The sequence below is a fragment of the Mustela putorius genome, unplaced genomic scaffold (genome assembly GCF_011764305.1).
Source record: "Mustela putorius furo isolate JIRA1106 unplaced genomic scaffold, ASM1176430v1.1 tig00000145_pilon_pilon_pilon, whole genome shotgun sequence".
Taxonomy (NCBI): domain Eukaryota; kingdom Metazoa; phylum Chordata; class Mammalia; order Carnivora; family Mustelidae; genus Mustela; species Mustela putorius.
The window spans coordinates 25,848,964-25,869,249 of NW_025421294.1; the positions used below are offsets into that span (position 1 = coordinate 25,848,964).

The 20,286-nt window shown below is 52.7% G+C and overlaps 2 long non-coding RNA genes across 2 annotated transcripts in view; both read right to left on the minus strand.

Moving 5' to 3' along the window:
- The window catches only part of LOC106005092, a 256,068-nt gene that overhangs the window by 191,030 nt on the left and 44,752 nt on the right, over positions 1-20,286 (minus strand). The window lies entirely within an intron of this gene.
- On the minus strand, positions 1,196-4,220 carry LOC123390786. The gene is made up of 2 exons (XR_006605363.1): positions 3,292-4,220; positions 1,196-1,725 (listed from the first exon to the last, which is right to left on the minus strand). It is a non-coding gene; the product is annotated as an uncharacterized LOC123390786 (long non-coding RNA).

A 20,286-nucleotide genomic window follows, 5' to 3' on the forward strand; every position in this document is an offset into this window, starting at 1 on the left:
CCTTGCAGCACAAGGAAAACAAATGCTCACACTTGTTACTAACAAACCAAATTCTAGCTCTCAGGAAAAATCAGAATTTTAGCTCATTTATCTACTGTCCCAAGCCTGAGAACATAGTTTTGTATTCAGAGCAGCAGTGATATTTACCTATCTAATTGTTTGGTGAAATATAAAGAAACATATCAACACTGAACAGATTTGTGTAACCCCATGAACCAATATTTGCCTTAAGAACAAGCAATGATGTTACAAAATTGGGCAGAGGTAAAATCCCCTCAAAGCACAAGAGAGACCAATGGCTTTTAATCTAACAGAGAACAAAAAGTTCACTGATCAAGTTTCAGATTCCACACTGAAACTGATCATTACGAATTTACCATTGTAGAGTTCTGGTATAACATCAAAGCCGAGAACCCACAACTATATAAAAGGGCAGTACAAATACTCTTCCTTTTTCCAACTACACATCTGAAGCGAACTAGGCTTTCTTCATGGACTTCAAGCAAGAGCACATCACCACAAATGACGGGCAGAAACAGGTGAGAATATAGCTAGCTCTATGAAAGCACATGTTACGCAGAGTGGCAAAAATATACAACACAGTCACATTTTTCACTGAAGTTTTGCTTTGAAAAAATACATATTCACTTCCGTAAGTTCTGTTCTATATGTTCGCAAGGAGCAGGTTTATTATTATTTTCATGACTTACTCTTTAAATGTCTGTTGTAATTTCTTTATTATTATTATTATTATTATTTTGACAGAGAGAGATCACAAGTAGGCAGAGAGGCAGGCAGAGAGAGAGGAGGAAGCAGGCTCCCCGCCGAGCAGAAAGCCCGATGCGGGACTCGATCCCAAGACCCCAAGATCATGACCCGAGCCAAAGGCAATGGCCCAACCCACTGAGCCACCCATGGCAAATGACAACCTGCATTAACAAAGGTTTCTGGGATGCTCAGTGATCTTTAAGTGTGAACAAACCTGAGGCTAAAAAGGGACCTGAGACCCAAAGGTTTGGGAACTGCTGCACTAGAAAAAAAAAAAAAAAAAAAGCAGCAGAAAATAAGGAAATTAGGAGAAAAGGCTAATTAGAGAATCAGTTTGGGAAGCTCAACCAAAAAAAGGGGGGGGGAATGAATGAAGAATGGAAATTTTTATCAAATTCATAATGTAAGGCAAATCCCTAGAGTTGAATGGAAGTATCAACCAAAAGCAATGCATTTATTGACTCATATTAAGCAACGGAAATGTGACATTTCGGTACCCTGGTGATAAAGAGACAATCCTCAAAGCTTCTGGGTGAGGGGGGAGGAGGGTGGAAGTGGGGAGTATGTGCAAACAGTCACATTCTGAGGACTGGGACACAAAATAGCGCCTGACCGGTCAGATAATGGAAAACTTTCTATGGGAAAAGTGATTTTTCCAAGTTTCTAAGGAAAAGCAATTTCAACCTAGGCTTTGATATTTGGCCCAAATATTAATCAAGTATAAAAGTCAAACAAAGATACTTTCATTCATGCAGTATGTCAGAATCTTTGCATCCCATCTACCCTTTCTCAGGAAGGTTCTGGAAGGCAAGCTCCTTGAAGATGAGACTAATCACAGAGAGAGCAAGGCATGGAACTCAGGAAGGAGGTGATCCTGCAGGACAATGGCGAAGAGGGAACTCAGTGAAGCGGCAGCACCAGGAGAGCCTAGTATCCAGACTGGGGCTTGAGGGGGTGCTGTGGAGAAACAGAACAAATATTACCTGATGTCTCTGAACACGTTCAGGAAATATTTCCAGTTTAGTCAGAGAACTAGAGGATAAATAGTAATAGAAAACCAGGCCAACTGAAAAGCATGTTGGTTGCTATGTACCTAATTCCAGGGAAAACAATAGTCTATTAGAAAAAAGGCAATCACAGGACACTACGTGGATGGTGACTGACATCGCTATGGGTGTTGACACACTTAGAACCCTGGGGGCTGCCGTGCTCTGGCAAGGCTGGCAGAGACTGGGGAAGTTAGGTTAGTCTTACCTGTTTCAGCTGCAAGAGAAGTGGGGCACCTGAGTGGCTCAATGGGTTAAGCATCTGCCTTTGGCTCAGGTCATGATCTCAGTGTCCTGGGATCAAGCCCCACACCAGGCTCCTTGCACAGTGGAGAGTCTGCTTCTCCCTCTGCCTCTTCCCCCACCCCCCGCACTGCACACACACTCTCTCTCTCACTCTCTCTCAAATAAATAAAGTCTTAAAAAATAAACAAATAAATGACAAAAGAAGTGATCTAGGAAACCCAAACCCCCCATCTCTCACAACCCAAATTCAAAAAATACTAAATAACACTGAAAAATCAAGAAAGAGGTAGTGTAAGCATATCACTTAGGAATACGGTAAATACCAAAACAAACCAAGAATGCAAACCAGTTACCCCTGGGAAGTGGAAACCACAGGTGAGAGGCAAGGGGCAAGTGGGCTGCTGCTTTTCATTACAAGCTTATTACTGCTTGGCTATGAATATGTATTCCTTTGGCAAAAATAAAAGTTAAATTAAAAACTACCCGGGCACCAGAAGAGCCAAACTCCCCTCCTCACAGTCTCAGCCTGTAATAAACATTCCTTGAATTTTTACTTGCCTCTACCTCTTAACCATGGGCCCAGTTCTGAGTGGCCAGCCTGGCATCACCGGGACGGAGGGGCGGGGGTGGGTAGGAGCACAGGAAGTTCGGGTCCCTCTATCCAAACGTGACACCTGCCTCTCCCATGGCAGAGACTGAAGCTATCCCAACAAACGTGGTCATTGCCATCACTCCTCCTGGACCCTCGTACGGAGCCTGGCTCATGAGCCCTGTGTCCCCCACAGTGCCAACCACCGTCATTGCCCTCCTTTTCCCAGATGAGGGTGGTACTCAGCTAGGCAGAGGCAGGGCTTACCCTCCCGGGCCCCTCGGCTGCAGAGCTGGGATGGGAATCCAGGTGCTCAGTGAGTCTCTCCAACCCGCACTGCTCTTCCAAGCTGGCTGGAGCCCCCTTTCCCTGTGGCTTCCACAGCCTCAGTCCCCAAACCTCAGAGGGTCATCTGCTCCCCTTAGGAGACCTGTACACACCTGCCTGTCATCCCAGATACCCTCGATAATTCACATGTATTCAAGCAAGAAAGCTGCCACGTGCCCCAGAGCATCACTGTGGCAGGAAAAGAGGCAGGACAAGCGTTAGTACAGCTCCCCTGGGAGAGAAGGAAGCTTAGACCAGGGAGAAGAAGGGGACAGTCTCAAGCCACACAACAGGCAACCAGGTGGCCTGACTTACCTTCGGGCATCCCTTTGGCTCGACTCGGAGCAGGCCCCTTCCGTGTCCTCGTTCAACCTCTGGAATTGGTCTATTTATAAAAATAAAGACCATTCATGGGTTTCCAAAGTCCAGCTTTGAGCTTACTCCTCAGGGACAAGAGTCACAGGTGAACACCAACAGACACTGTGACACGTGGGGCCTGGCTCCTGTCGAGAGGAGGACACGATGGTGCAGGGGGTTTGCTGCAGGTCCGGGTGCCAAGACCCTCAGGCTTGGGAAGTCTGTTCCTGGGAAGCCCAAGAGGATGAAGACATATATAGAGGTCAAAGTGACCCACAGGCTTTAGGGAAAATACCTGGCTTCCCAGAGAAGTCCAGAGCTCTTCCTAAGGACCCAAGTGGAGCCAGAGTAGGGACAACATTCCCGTGGCAAGTAGTACATCATTTCTCCTCCAAGCTCCCACACAGGGTGGCCCAGCTGGACACAAACCAAGGGTTCCCCCAACATTTGCTAGAGACACCCTGAGAACCCTTCCCGATGCTGAGGACAGGTCACTTACAGGACTGGGCACGAAGTGGACACTGACGGATGCCTGCCGAATGAGCGTGTAAACCCACAATGCTCCAGGCGGCGGCAAGCAGGCTCCGCCCACCTTGTGAGAGGTTTTAGCTTCTTTCTTAAAAAGACAAGGACATGGTTCCATGGACACCCAGGCTCGCCCAGTGAGTCTTCTTCACTCCTTCAAAGGTGTCCATGGTCCGTTCTCAGACCCAGGGAAGTTCTAGAAAGAGCTCCCCCATCCCTTACCAGAGCCCACATGCTTATCTCTCTAGCGCATCATTTCCCAAGTGTGGCCACCCCATCAACAGCTGCAACATCACCCAGGAACTTGTTAAAAATGTGAATTTCCAGCACCGAGCCAAGACCTAACACATCAGAAATTCTGATGGTGGCTGGGACCTGGAAATCCGTTTTTAATAAGCTCTGCAGGTGATTCAGAACCAAGATGGTTTAGAACCATGGTTCTGGGTATAAACCTGCCCACAGACTCTGTATAAAACAGGCTTCCTCCTCTGAATCAGAAACAAAATAGCTGATGTCAGAGATTACTCGTTGTTAGGATCCTATCCAATTCCTCCAAAATCATTTATTCAGGACCTATTCAATGTCTGTCTACATATACCTGTGGATACACACGTATATAATATTAAAGAGACACAGAAATAAGTTCATGAATGAATGCACACAAATTTTTCACAAAGCTGTGAGTATGTGTTTTTGCCAGCATCTCCCTAAGCTCCTCTATACTCCCTGTGCCTGGGACCCAGTTAGCTCTCCCTGGAACACGGGCCCATCTCTACGGATCTGCACAGGGCTGTTCTGCCCACTCGAGGGGACCCGGGGGTTCAGCTAGCCACCATCCCTCCCTGCCTGCCCAGTCTGTCCCAGATGATCAGCTTCAAGATGCTCACGGCTCAGGCTGCCTCCCAATCCAGGATGAGGCACCGCGTTTCCCTGGTCCCAGGTCACCAGTGAATCAGTGATGGCCCCAAGGGACCTGAAGGACAAGGAGACACAGCCCGTGTGTTTGCAGGGTCCCCTTAGGAACGTGCCACAGGCCAGCCCAGCTGGAGACCTGAGCCTGCAATGTGGACCCCTCTGAAAGCCTCATGAAAGCATTCCAGGGTGTAATAAACCCGTCAGGCCCTGGCTAATTTATATCGAAGCGGATGCTTTCCCATTTTTCAGAATGTAAATGTTTAGATTACAGCATTCCCCTGCCTCGGGATCCGGGGTCCTGGCACGTAAGTGGCGCCATCAGCCCCCTTGCCCTCGGGATCCTTAGATGGAAGAGCCCCAATGCCAGGCTCCCCGACTGGGAAGAGCTTCCTGTGCAAATCCCACCCAAGGGAAGCCCTCACTCTGAGTCACTCTCACTTTTCTACACTAGGGGAGGGGGATTGACCCTTCTGAAGCCAGGATCTCAGAGCCAACAGCCACTCCTACAAGCTAGGTAATTCAAGATAGCATTTCTCATATTTCTTTCCAGAATGTTCCTCATTTGCTCTGGTCTCAAATACATTTTATTAGAATCTGCAATGCATAAACAGGCAAGAGAAGTAGATTAGTGAGAATAAATAAAACGCAACAATCCAAGAAAACAGTCCAGTTCGGCTGAATGAGTCCAAGCATACCACTGCCCGCTCTGTACAGAGAGGCTTGCACTAACCCATGAGACCCCACTAGCTAACACCTGGGGGGTCCACCAGCCTGGGCAGTCCCCAGGAAAGAGAAGCTCCCCACCAAGGGAGCTATGAGCCCAGGGGATCACTAACGTCTCCTTGGTTTCCAGACACTGGACAGTCAGTTCCCCAAGACCAAGAGAACTTCAGGTGATAGCCCCCGTGATAATCCACCCAAGGACGTCAATTCTTTCAACCAAAACAAAGCCATTATTTCAGCACCATGTTCCACAAACGGGTGTCAGTTCATATGTGAGTCATACAGGCCACTCCATCTTTCAGTTTCCTCATGGGCAACGTGAAGCTGACAAGGCCTGACCCTCCCCACCTGCCAAGAATGATGTGAGGAATCCAGAAATGCTACAGGGGAAGGCTTAAGAGTCATAGGAGGAAATCTGCTTCACTCACCCAAGAAGGTAGCAGAAAGCTATGCCTCAGAGCACTGGCCTGGTTGTGAGTCACAGTGCCCAGTTCCTGTCCACCCTCTCCTGGCTGTGTGTCCTTGGGCAAGTCACCTCACCTCACTGAGCCCCAGTGTCTTCCCAGTAAGATGAAGAGGATCTCCATCAATCTCCTAGGTCGTTACTAATACTCCACACGTACTGAGTATTCACTCTCCTAATCCAAGGATAACCAGGTGAGATCACCTGAGTAGACTGTGTACCTGGCTGAATGATCCATTCCCTTGAGGGCACACTGGCTGGATGATGGAAAATGGTACTCGGGCACCATTTTGAGAATGAATTACAACATGAGCGGAAGGCAGACATGAACTAGACCTGTTCCTACACAAAAGCAACAGACTCTGATACCCTTCCAGAGAGCCAGGGCTCTGCCTGGGGTCCTCAGCTCAAGCCAACACTGCTCCCTTTACCAAGAGTACTAGCAGAGGGTGACTGGTAGAATCACTGACCTGACTCACCCAACCATGGTACCCCACACTTGTCCTCAGGACCCATGGCAAAGAGAGGAGTAAAGCCCACCAGGGGCTCTCCCTGCACAGTCAAGTCACTTGACCTGCCCTAAGTCAGCGGAGGACAAGGTCTTCTTGCAAATGCTCAAAAGTGAGCCCAACTTCCATGCCAGCTTTGCCCTAGGTCTGAAGCTCACCAGCAGTCCACAGCTCCACACCACCCCTTCAAGATAGCCAACCAGGGTCTCCTTCAGCTGTGAAGGCTGGCCATGGCACCAAGGGGATTCATCCTGTCTCAGGTCTCTGCACACCAAGCCCTGTCCAGCTTCTCTTTCTGGTCTTGGCCAAAGGGACAAAGCCGTGAGGATGAGCAAGGACCCCCTGGCCCCCAGTCCAATCATTTGCAGATGGTGTGTGCTTCCTTCCTTGGCTTGCCTATGATCACCTCAACACTTGCTGGCCAATCCCTACCACAAACCAGAAGTTCTCCCTGCTCTACCATTGGGCAGCCTGGCTAGAGGTTCTATTCCATTAACTTCCATCCTGATAATTAGAAGCAGCTCTCTTCCATGCCCCTGCATGATTTAACAAGCCACATAACGTCACATTTCCCACTGAGGCAGCTTAAACCCACCTTTCACTCTGGGGACACCACCATTCCGTCCTGCCCCTGGATACCAAGCAGCCCAGTGGCCACGTCCTGCCAACAGCCAGCACTTCCCCTTTCCTGCAGTCTAGCCTCCAAGCAGGGCCAGGAGCTCGGGCCTCCACAGGGGTCTCCAACAAACCCCTTGGTAGAAAGCAGAATAGAATCCTCTTCAGACCCACGTCCACATTATGGGTAATAAAGGCCTTTATGTGCCTATAAAGCAAAATTCCTGCAAAGCCTTTCCATCTAGATGTGCCACGTGCAGTAAAGTGGCTGCTGCTTGAACGTGGCCTTTACGCGTGCCAGGGTGTAGCCCACCCCACCCCCCGCAACCAGGTGATACCATACACACCTGACCTGCATGTGCGTGAGGATCCAAATCCCACCCCCGACACCTGCCAGCTGAGTACGACGGGCCAGTGACTGCATCTCACCGAGCCTCATCTGCCCCCACTGGAGCATGGGATAGCAAGAACCCCTAATTCTATGACTGATATAAAAATCCCACTTGCGTTTTATCCATTCATTGAATCATGGACCAGATACCTACTGAGGCTCTACTCCGTGCCAGGCCAGGTCTGGGCTCAGGAGATAAAACACTGAGTGACAAGATCCATGCCCTCATGGCTTCCATCCTAGTGGCAAGGAGCCAAAGAAGGAGGTTCCATTTCCACTAATGCAGAGTGCCAGGGATGCGATGAGGTGGGGAGCCACGGAGGTGTGGGGGGTACGAACACAGACCGAGGATTAGAATCAGACCCATTCACGTACGTGATCCCCACAGAGCTAGAAAACACACCCACTGCAGTATTGCACAACATTAATATCTAAAGAATTCTCTACTGTTATCAGTTGCGGCATGTAATGTGCTATTATCCCACATCACAGCACCCTGCGCTCACTGACCCCATAGCTCAGGCAGCCTCATGGAATCCTCTGGATCCTCTGGGGCTTTGCTGCTGCCACATCATTATCAGGGATGACATCTGAGAGCGTAGGCCAGAGGCAGATTGTAACCCTCCCACCAAGCCCTCCCCCACTTCCTCAGAGGGAGTCCGGGTGACCCCCACTAAGGACCAGGACCTCGTCTAGCCTACCCAGGGAACCAGCACACAGCAGATGTCCTGAATGGCTGAAACACCGCCACCCCACATGTGGGGACGCAGGGAAGGAAATCCACATTGTTCATAGGAACGGTAACAGCCAACTGAGACAAGAGACTCCTGCATGCATGCCTTTCCATTTCCATCTCTGCCGAGACTGTGTCACTCAGCCTCAATAACCAGCTCGGACAGTCCTTCAGCCCACCACTCCCCAACTACGGGGGTGATGTGCCAGCCCCACCAACCGCATCTTGGCAGCTGAGGCAACAGTGATAGAGAGAGATCACTCTGAGGTCAACTGGTGTGCAGGCTGTCCTCAGGAAGAAGCCAGACGGGGCCTCCCCAGAAGCCCAACCTGTCCACATTGTCCCCTCCTGCAGGCCAGACCGGTCTGCCTGGTGCAGGGTGTGGGACTGGCCTCCTACTGTGTGCCTGGCCCTGGGCCAAGCAGCTCAGCTGGCACGGGGACAGAGCAGTGCCAGCCCTGCCATCAGACGGCAGATGACGACCCGTGCCTTCTTTCTGCACATGTCCTCCGTCCGTGAGAAGTCGTGCACAGCAATGGTTTACAGCAAGCCCACAGCGAGAGAGCAAGAGCGAGGTCGGTGGGAGAGCGGGCAGTGTCAGGAGCAGGGGAAGCCAGACTGCAGGGGGCAGGGGGTACATCTGGGGAAACAGTTAAGGAGAGGGAGACCCTGGAGCCCTGACCCAGGAAGGCTCCCCACTACATACTGTGAACCTTTAAAATAAAGTGGCCAGGTATGTTCCCACCCAAAAATGGGTTTGTTTGAGACTGGGAAAGAAATGTAATCCAGCACAAGGAATGTAGAGCAAAGCCGCAGGCAAGGCTGGAGAAGAGAGGAGAGGTGAGCTCCGCTATGGAGGAAAGGGGGGATGTCAGGACCGTTACCAACACCAAGGCCACTGGAGCACACTGGCTAAGATGTGACTGCCTCTCACAGGCTGGGCTGTTGCTGGGGACCTGCTAGGGAAGCCCTTCTTCCTCCTGCTGGGGTAGTAAGGTAGTATCCATGCAACAGATGATGAGTGGAGGGCGTGAGAGCTCCTGTCGCCCGACCTCCTGGCTCCATTTCCGCGAGGCTGCCCTTCGTCCATTCTTACAATACCAACAACCTGCTGTCCAGGGGTGCCTCTCCCCGCTCCTGCCCGAGGGTCCCTCAGAAACATAGAGCCAGCTCTATGACTGCAAGGGGGACCCCAAGCCCTTTGAGGACAATGGGGTGGCTGCCTCCTTCAGAAAAGCCCACCAGGACGGAGGAGTGTGGAGACTGTAAAGGGCGGGGACCACCGCAGGGCAGGGGAGTCACAGGACACACAGAAGCAGAGTTTTCCCAACCAGCGCAGTTCAGCTACCCTTCCTCTCCCATCTCTGGTGCTCAGGGCACTTGACAAAGCAGCTCAGCCTCCCCTTTGAGAGAGGTCAGGCCATGGGCACCCGTTCCATGGCTGGCACCCCCAGACCACACCCTGCTCATCACCTTGGACCCTAACAGTTCGACTCAGCCCCTTGGCAGCTACCTCACATCACATCTGTCCCAGACTCCAGTCCACAAGGGCCTCCCAGGAAATCTCTGGCCATGGAAAGTCGAATGCTTCCACCTCTCTCTGGAATGGTCAGGTGTGGGAATTCACACCACCTCTGCTCACACACCCCCCAGGGATGGCAAGTGGCCCTCAGAGGGCTGAGTCCCTAGAAGGCCACTCTGACAGACACCAAGTTCCTCCTTAGTGAGCTGACATCTGTCCATCCCAATTTGCCATGGGATAGCCTGGGTCCTGTCCCCCAAGGACACACCATCAAACGGGCGCCTCTCCTAGCAGACAGCCCTTCAGCCACGGGAAGATGCCCTATTCCTCACCATCAATCACCACTGCCAGGAGAGAGGCCACGTGCCAGGCATCAAGTGAGTAGGCCAGGAGCAGAGCCCTGCCCGGCTGCCTGCTGGGGAAGAAAGTGAACCAGAAGGTGACTCAGGTCAGAGAAAAGTGCTCCACGATGGTGAGTGGAGAACAGGGGGAGCAAGGGAAGAGGCCACCAGCTCTATGGTGTCAGAGGAGGCTTCGCATGGAGGCTGTGCACAGGGTGTTCCCGGAGTCGCCAGAGTCTCTCAGTGTCTGGGGAAGAACATTCAGGCACAGACAAGCCCAGGGACCCAGCAAGGCCCAGAGCTGGTAGGTTCTGGGACAGACAAAAACCCACGCCAGGCCAAGACAGGCAGGGGGAGCCTCTTCCCGTATTCCCACCCACACCAAGGCACCTGCCACAAGTTCCTAGCCCTGCCTCCAGGATGCCCGGCTGCTCCCAGTCTCCTGATCAGCAAGGGAGCCTCTGGGGCTAGAGAACCTGCAAAGCCGTCCCCGGGGGGTGCCCAGCATTCCCCAATTCGTTCATTCATCCATCCCCTCATTACTCTCTCAGACACACAGACTCCCTCTCTGTCTCTCTCACCTTCTAGAATGGTCAAAGGGCTCTACCTTGCAGCCTGGGAGGCTTCTCCAGCTAGTCATGCCCTGAGTCCTCGCTGCACTCAGGAGCCAAGTAAACGGAGATGGTGTGCCGAGGGATGGCACCCCCCGCCCCCGATAACTTTCCTCCTCTCTATAGAAGCCATATAACCTTCTCTGCATGTAGGGCCTGGGGCGGAGAGAAGATGGGACACTGTGGTTCCTGCCCTTGGAGCCCTCAGTCTTCTGCCAGATTCTGCCACAGGTCTGCCACCAACCATCCCCTCCCAGAACTCGCTTATGCAACAAATACTTATTAAGCTCCCACACTGTGGTCAGCACTGAACAAGTATACTGAAAAGGCTCCATCCTTAAGTCACCACGGTAAATCCCTGTGCCCTCACCCTCCAGTCTGTGTACTACTCATCTGGTATGTATAGGGTCCCATATTGGGCCAGCGCTGTTGAACACACTGGCTAAGTATGAACCTGACAGTTCATACTGTCCATGAAGGTCCATGAAGCTGACCTGCTCAGGGAGCAGAAAGAGAATAAATAAGTAAACAAACCGGTTAAGTGCTGTAAAGATAAATATGGTAAAGTCATTAAGTGACAGAGGAAGTAGGGCAGGGGGGAACTCAGGGAAAAAGCGCTCTGAGAGGTGACATTTAAGCTGAGACCTGAATGAGAGGGAGGTGTCCCATGCAAAAATCTGGGGAAATCATTACTTCAAGCAGATGAAACAGGAAGTGCAAAGGGCCTGAGGTGGGAGACACAGCGGTATGTTCAAATAACAGAAAGCCAATGTCCTTGGTGCTTAATGAGCAAGAAGGTGATGCAAAAAAGGCCTTCTGCTACTTTCATAAGCTCTTAGGTTCTAATTGTAGGCTGGACACAGGGTTTTGTCTCCCTATCTTCCCCCTTCTTGTGCCGTCAGGACAGGCTAGGTATGCTACAGTTACAAACAACCCCAAAGTCTCAGTGACTTGAACCCACACAGGGGCCCTCCTCCTTTACACTATATACGCACCATGGACCAGATGGCATCACTACCTGGCCTCGACTTGCCTCTGGGGCCTAAGCAGACAGATCGGCCACTCTCTGGAATTCTGAGCCAGAGGGAAAGAGAAAGGAAGGCTCGTCCCATGCTGGGTTTTTATAGAGCCACGTGTAACATCAAGGGAACAGAGAAGTCCAGTCCTACGACATGGCTGGGAGAAGAACCGGAAACCGTCGGCGTCATCCCTGCCTGACGCACGGCAGCCGATGTCTCCAAGGCACGCAAAGACTCAGCTGGGTAATGGGAGAGTAAGTGAGCGCCAACACCAGGCCTCTCTTCTTCCGCTCTGCAGTGAACCTTTCCTCTGACTAAGCCTTCTGCTGTGATACAAGCACAATCATGAATACCCCACCTAAGAGGCCCTGCGCACGCCAGACCCGTTCCTCCCACCTCTGTCCCTTACCTAGACGGGCCTCCGAATGCATCATGCCAATCCCTTCCTGAGGCAGCAGGGGGTTGAAGGAGCAGCCTGGACCTCCACAAGGGTCTTGTTTCGCCCATCCTTCCCAAAAGACTCCGGATTTGCTCCCGTTGCTCTTCGCGCCCCTTCCACGGGCCACCAAGGAGACGACCTCAACTTCTGATGCAACCATGGCTCCTCTGGGTGAGGCCAAGAAGCTTCCAAAACCATAAAGATGTCCAAACATTGGCCCAGCTCCCTCCAAACAGACATAAACCACCTCGCACACATCCGGGCCCACCACGCACCACACCCCCTCCTCCGGGCCTCAGGCACCATCTGGCACCTCCGCCCTCGGGCAGCCCACGGTGGTGTGGTTAGGGGGAGGGGGCACAGGGGAGAGGAGGCACTGGGCCACATCCGACCCCAGCACCTCCACTGCCCGAGGCGTAGGGTGCCTTTGATGGGGCCTATCCCCACCCTTGACAGAGCAGTGACAGCCCGCACGCTCAATTCGGTGCCAGGCCGCCCCAAATCTAGTTATTTTTAGTCTGTTTGTTTACTCCATCTCAAGCTAACTCTGTCACCACTTGTTATCATAACAGAGAGCACCTGGATGTGTCTCAGAAAAGCAACAAATAAGCCTTGGAGAGGCTTATTCTGGCAATTGCCAGAAACACCAACTGCATTTCCAGCCTGATGCCCCCATTGCAACAAAGCAGATTCCTTTCTTCCCTTCACGTGGGAAGCCTAATCCACATAAGCCAGCCAGCAATGGCTGCCTGGCCGCCCGAGACATTCCTTCCCCCTCATCACCCCAGTGCCTGGGGACATCAGCCCAGCATGGGGCTGAGGGCAGGTCCTGAGGATGGTCAATGATGTCCCTCCCCGCAATGAGACAGCCTCAGGCCAACCCATCCACCGAGAGCCAGAACCCCCAGGGATCCTCGCAGTGTGGGGACAAGTAAGCCAGGGACGTGGTCATCCAGGCAGACAGGCCAGAGGGGCATGAACACAATCACTCAGACCATGTCCCGTGAGCCCCATCCTTCCACGGGCAACACACACTGCAGGACGCCAGCCCTCTGCTACCGTGGCCGCACACCAGGCCCCAGAGGGGCTGGGAGTGGGTGCTCTAACCCCCTGGAGCTCCCAATCCCAAGCTTCTACATGGTTCTCTCACCATCAGCACAGCAGCTCCAAGAGCATCGACTTGCCTGGGACATCATCTGAGGAGCAGGAGAACCAGACCACACCATCTCCATCTTGCTCGGTCTTGCTCTCATCTCCACTTGGAAAGAACCAAGGGTGACAGACAGCCCGTTGGGAATGCCTTTCCACCTGGATTTTATCCGAAGTCGTGGCCTAGGTCCAACTCCAGGCAGCACATCCCTGAGCACCTACTGTGAGCCAGCTGTGTACGGGGGGGGGGGGGGTCCATGCAGGAGATGGGTGAAGGGGAAGCAGTGGCCCAGGCCGACCCAGCCTACTAAGCAGGTCCATGCCTGGTACCTGGACAGAGAGGTCCAGACAGCATCAAACACAGTGGCTCCTCCTACCCACACCCAGCCCTATCCTCCCTAACCCAGGCCTTCATTGTCTCAGAGGTTCTATCAGCCTTGTGAATAGCCCCCTCTTCTCCTACTCATATGTGGCCAGGAGACTCTCTCCAACCATGTCACTCACCCACTCAAAGCTCTCAGTGGTTCTCAGGGTGCCTGGGTGGCTCAGTTGGTTAAAGTGTCAACCCTTAATACTGGCTCAGGTCATGATCCTAAGAATGAGCCCCACATCAGGCTCAGCACTGGATGTGGAACCTGCTTCAGATTCATCCTCTCCCCCCTGCGCTTTCCACTCCTAGGCTTGCACGCTCTCTCCCTTAAAAATTAATTCACTAAAAAAATAAATTAAAAATCAAAATGAAAAAAAAAAAACAACAACCCTTCAGTAATGCTCCTCCTCCCCTCATCCATTCATTCACTAGCCGGTGAGCACTCACTATGCACCAGAGTCAAGGCACCAAGGCCTATGTTCCAGTTCAGTGAGAAATTCTGGATCCCAATTTTAAGGCAAGACCTTCGACATCTAAGGACACTGGCCATGCAGTCAGACCTCAAGACTCATGTCTGCCCCTCGCTACATTGGTTGGCTGGTCCCTGGATATCGAGCCCAGAGATACCCTGGGCGAAGAGAGGTCATTGCAGTGGGAGAATAGGTCCTTGGCAGTGTCCTTGCCTTCAGTCTCAAGGGCCGGGGGTGTGCAAAGCAAGAGGGAGACGCCTGGCCAGCAGAGCAGATCCAACAGAGGCCAAAAGGCACAGAGTAAGTCTGGTTTGGGGAGGGGGGTATTGTCAGATTTAAACAGAGACAAAGTTTGGAGACCAGAGCAAGAGGTCAAGGCCAGTCACAAAGGTAGATTTTGCTCTCTGTCCCCAAGGCTTCTAGGCATATGGTACCAAGCCCAGAACTGCCAGTAGGCAAAGGACTTTCCTAAGGAGCCCTGGTGGTCAAGAGGGTGGGAAGAGACTGGAGTCAGGTCGGTGGGAGTGAAGGATGCCCTTGTCCTGGGGCCCAGGGAGTGGAGCGGAAGAAAGTGGTGGGTGGTGAGCCAGCCTTAACAAGTGATAGCTCACAAGGGCAGGAGAGCTGGGGAGCAGGGCTACACATCCTAAGGACAGGTGTGCTCCCCTACCACGCAGGCATGGCAGCAGAGCAAAGTTCTGGGCAGTGAAGATACTCTGGCTTGGAGCCTGGCTGTGAGGAGCAGGGTGTCCTACAGCAGCTATCCAAGCTCTTTAAGTCCCAAGGGTAAAAGACTTCTGACTGCCAGCCCACAGGATATCTGTCTCACTGCCTCCAGGTGGGACTGCCCACCAGGCCTGGCAGGCAGATGGCTGCTCCACATTCTTCCCTTGGTCTCAAGGGCTGCTCCATTTCCCCCTGAGACACAGCCATGCCCTCCCCAGCACTGCAAGACCAGCATCCCATCCCTCACCCAGCCCCTGCTCCAGTGGCCCCACCAACCCCGTCCTAGCTCTCCTTTGCCGGTTCTCCACCAGCGTAACTGAACGAGCACCGGGCAGAGACTTCTAGAGAGAGACCTGCCTGCAGAGGGAAGTCCACACCATCACTCACACAGCACTCTACTTCAACCTCCCTTGGGAGCCACACCTGGCTTTGAACATATGGACGAGGGCTCAACCACGCACAGCCAAGTCAATGCCAAACACGACCATGCAGGAAGGTACCATTGCTCACCAGTCAGCCTGGCAAAGATCAGCATGTTTGATAATACCCGGAATGGATGGACATATGGTCCAAGGGCCTCCCTTACGCTCCATTGCTCAGAGACGAAATGGGCAATATGGCAGAAGCAACAAAGCTTATGAACACACTTCCATCAGCATTTCTATCTGTAGGAATTGTTGTTCAAGGCGTGCGTGTTCCCTAGCACACTCGCAGCAGCATGCGTTATCATAGCCAAGATAGAAAGCAACTGCAAAGTCCATCAATGGGGCACTAGTCAAAAAAAAAAAAAAAGTATGGCCCAGCTATACAATAGAATAATATGCAGCCAGTAAAAAGAAGGCAACTCAGCATGAGCTGATAGGGAATGGGGGCCAGCATATCCCAAGCATCAAAAGGCAGAAAGCGGGTGCCTGGGTGGCTCAGTGAGTTGAGCCACTGCCTTTGGCTCGGGTCATGATCTCAGGGTCCTGGGATCGAGTCCTGCATCAGGCTCTCTGCTCAGCGGGGAGCCTGCTTCCTCCTCTCTCTCTCTGCCTACTTGTAATCTCTTTCTGTCAAATAAATAAATAAAATCTTTAAAAAAAAAAAAAAAAGGCAGAAAGCCACGGAGCAGCTCAGCACATCGAGGACGGTGCTATTCCCATCAAAGGAAAAGAGGGCTGGTATCAATCTGTGGACAAGCCCTGGCCCCTGTCTGTTTGACAGAGCACATCTTTGGGAGGCACAAAGGGGATGCTGAAAATGGTGATTGCTCCTGGGAGGTAAGTGTGGCCAGAAGCAGGCAGGGGGACGCAGTTGTCACCATGAGGACAATCGACCCAACCAGAGCGTCAGCACAGGGCTGTTGTGCCACCTGAAGGAAACCAACAAAGCAATTTCTCAGGGGACAGCGCTTCCCATACCCTCATCCTTCTGGGAGGTTCTTTTCCTGCCCCTCAAGAGAACACAGACGACTGTATACAGCTGCTATTCCCGCGGAGTGCTCAGCACCCAACACTGTACTTGGCACCTGGGAGGGGGGAGGGGAGAGAAGCTTCCACAAGTGGCTGGACAGAAGGACCAGCACTTCAAGGTCCAGGGTCCCCCCGTTTCCCTGGCAAGCTGGCAGAGGCCAGGGCTCACCCCTACACACAGGGTCTCTGGGAGAAGGCGACCAGCTCCCAACTATATTGTTCTGCAGTAACCAGCCTCCCACACCCAGAAACCAACCCATGAAGGCCAGTGCTTGGTGTCCTGGGAAGACCAACAGGGTGGGTATGGTGTCTGCAGAGGGCTGCCTGGGATCCTGGCAATGGCCTCTATTGACTAACCTCTGCACATAATTCCACCCAGGGAGAGTCAACAGCAGGGCAGACAGGCCTCCTGGAGATTGGCCCCAAAGCTGCTGAGAAGGGTAGGAAGGCAGAGCACGCAGTGGCCCAGCCTCTAGCAGACAGAGAGAGAGAGAGACACCCTCCTTCCATCAGGCCACCCCAGCTGTGGCAGCTTCTGCAGTGACAATCCCCCAGGCCTGGGCATAAGCCCCAGTACTAATGATGGGGACATGGACCCCCTTCACTCTGTCTCAGGCCTCTGCTCCAGCACCTGGGCCGGGCTGAGCCAGCCCACGCCACCAGACTCCACCTAACCACCCTCCAGAGGCAGACACGGATTATGAAACACCATCATCTGTCAAGCCCTGCGTCCTGGGCAGGTCACTGTGACCTGGCGGTGGGCCTGGGGCTGACCCTTCCTATCCCCATAGGACACCTGCCTGAACAGGCAAGCTTTTGCAGATGCTAGTTAATACCTCACCCCTTACTGCCTGGGTCATGTGGGGCCAACTCTGGTGTTTCTGGTGCCTCAGTCTCCTCACCTGTCAAATGGGCTTCTGACACTCCTGTCTCTCAGGACAGCTGGGAGGGGTACGCGGACTCACGCACCCAGTGTTCTCAGCACGGATGAGGGCTCAGTAACTGGAATCCCCAGGAAATCCATCCCATTCCGCCTCACTACAGCACATGGTCTGAGCAGGGAGGGCCGAGAGAGGGTCCAAGGAGAACAGGCCACTCCTGCCTGGCCCCAGCACATGGAGCAAAGACCGGTAGCAGCACCCCTCTCTGCACCTTTGTTTGCCCTCGAATATCCTCTCCCCTGTGTTGGCCTTCCCAGCCCCGGCGCCAGGCCCTGCTCCTGGAGCAGCAGCAAATCCTTGTCAGCAAACAGCACATTAATTGCTTCTTGGCCCAGTTTCAAATGATATCACAGAACTGAGCTGCTCGGTTTGAGCGAACAGGGAGGAGGAAGGAGGGGTGCCTGGCAACTCACCGAAGCACCCAGGATGATGGGTCGCTCCAATTACTAATTAATTGACTGCTCAGATGGAACAAATATGAAACCCTCACAGGTTGGGCGGGCAAGCCCTGGGCTTCCCGCCAGCGCCTTTCATCACAGGAGAGCAGAGCTCCAGATCTTGGCCACTTTCAGGAGGGAAGCCCTGGAGCCCAGCCGCCCACTGGCCACAGGAGTTCACGGGACCAGGAACTGGGTTCCAGAACATTCACCCATTCACTTGTTCCACCCAGGACACAGCACTAGACGGTAAGCTCTAGGAGAGGGGGAATCTGGACCGCAGTGTCCACGGCTACACTCCAGTCCTCACATCCAACAAGAGCCAGAGTGGCCCAATGAATGTACAAGCTGATGAAAGTATGAATGAAATCCTGAATATCAAGTATGATGCTAGGTTTGAGGGAAAGGACACTGGACAAACCCAACACAGATTCTGGCCTGATGGTGCCAGAAATACCCTTCGCCAAATAAACAGACCGTTAAAAACCAAATGACAAACACAGTTAGGGCCAGGAAGATGCCTGCGAAGGCCAGACAAAGGAGAGCGGAGCCTATCCCCCAACGGGGAAGTCAGGGGCCTACAGGCTGCGTGAGGAGCAGCCTGCCACCTTTGCACTGTGCCTACCCAGCGTAGCTTCTCCCAGCCCCATACCCCCTGGGCTCTGCCAACATGAGCACCCGCACACCTCTCCTCCCCCCTTAGTAGGGCTGCCATCCACCAGAGGGGCAGGACGCTGGCTGGAGAGGATTTCCTGCAGAATCTGTGACGAACCACCCCCCACAGCAGGAGGGGCCATGGGCATGGAAGGATTCATGGCATGCTTCGATGCCCACAGCATCGAGAACCCCAAGCTCCCCAGGCACTTTTCTTTATCCTGCTGACTTTCTGAGACTATCAAGCCACCATTCCCAGATACCTCTGGGCCTCACAATGCCTCAATGTCATGGTGCAGTGTCCCCATTCTTACCTTACACTCCTGGAAACTCAGAAGTTTCCAGGACTTCTGGAAAATGTTTCTGGAAAAGTATATGGGGGAGTGTGAGGTACAGGCCTGGGTTTGAGCCTTGGGTCTGCTCCTTCTTAGCTATGAGAGCTGGGATCAATTACACCCCTTTTCTATATGACAGACTATAGGTGTGTGCAAGGAGCAGCCACCAAAAGATATATGCCAGGATTTAGGCACACAGACTCCCTGAGGCTGACCAGTGAGGACATCCTTTCCCCTGGCTTCCTTCTCAGATTATTATGAGAGGGGAGTACAAGAAACCCATCCTGGGCCCCAATTTCTGCTTCTCTCTCCAGATCTTTCCACCTGTCCCACATTTTAGCAGCCCAGGTGTGTGCGTAACCAGCTCCCACCTGCATATTCTCTGAACCAGGAATCATGCCAGTTGGGTCCAGAGTCCTTTCCCACCCATAACTGCCTATTATTTGGAAAATGGCATGTCATTTTGAAATATTTCTTCTATCAATATTAATCAGTGACCACTCTAGAAGTCCTACAAAAGGGGGGCATAATGCTGGCCACCTACTTAAAAGCAGGCTAGCAACTTCTCTAGAACCATGCTATTTTTGCATGGATTAGGTGTATATTTTGAGGATCTCTGGAAGGTGTTGATGGAGACTGGGGGGGGGGGGCACCCATGGCCCCAACACCACCTCCACTGAGTGGACCAAGCTCAGTGCCAAAAGGTTTGCATGTATCATCTCATTTAATTCTCTTAGTAACCAATTAAGTATTATCCCCATTTTACAGGCAAGTAAACTAAGGCTGAGTGACATGAAGGACCTTGTCCAAGATCTCGCAGCTGGATCGAAATAAGAGGCAACCCTTGAACCCAGATCTGTGGGATGGCAAATGAACTACTATTGTCAGAGACGTCAATTACCCTCCTGCCTCGCTCCCCAGCTTCCCCGGGCTCCACTCTCCTTCCACTCGAGGACACCCGTCCCACCCGTTCGACCACCCAGGTCGCCAATCTGCAGCTGGAGGGCTTCAAACTTCAAACTTCCCGCAAATGGATTTCTGAGCGGGAGCTCCCCCCACCTCTTGGTGAGAAGCTGAAAAGATGATTCCTCTTGGTTATTGCTGTCTAGCGCTTGTGAAAACATGCGAGTGGCTTAGTCTAACTCAAGAGGCCAGTGGGTGCTCAGTCAGGTCTGGGCTCTCGGTTTGGGTTCCTCCCCTGCCCAAGTAAGAGAGGTGTGGGGGCTGTTCCCCGCCCCCCTACGGAACGTGCCCTCTTCCCTAACACACCTGACAGATTCTCTTCCACACATGCCGGCCCGGCCCCTGGGACCACACCACACAATGAGGCCCACACCTGCAAGAATGTCTGTAAATCCCGGGGCTCTGCACAGGGCGGCCAGATTGCAGGGAACAGCAGCAGATCCCAGGATAAAAGCAGACAGCCATCCTGTTGACAGTTCATTCCTGTTTCTCCCCCAAATCTATCCACAACAGAACTGTTAAGCTCATGTTTCCTCTCCTGTTGCAAACAATTGTAAAAATGATTGGTATCTGCCCTCACCATAGAGCCCATAGAGCCCGTCCACTTCATCCCCAGGCTAAATCTTTCTAGAAGGGCCACATGTGTGA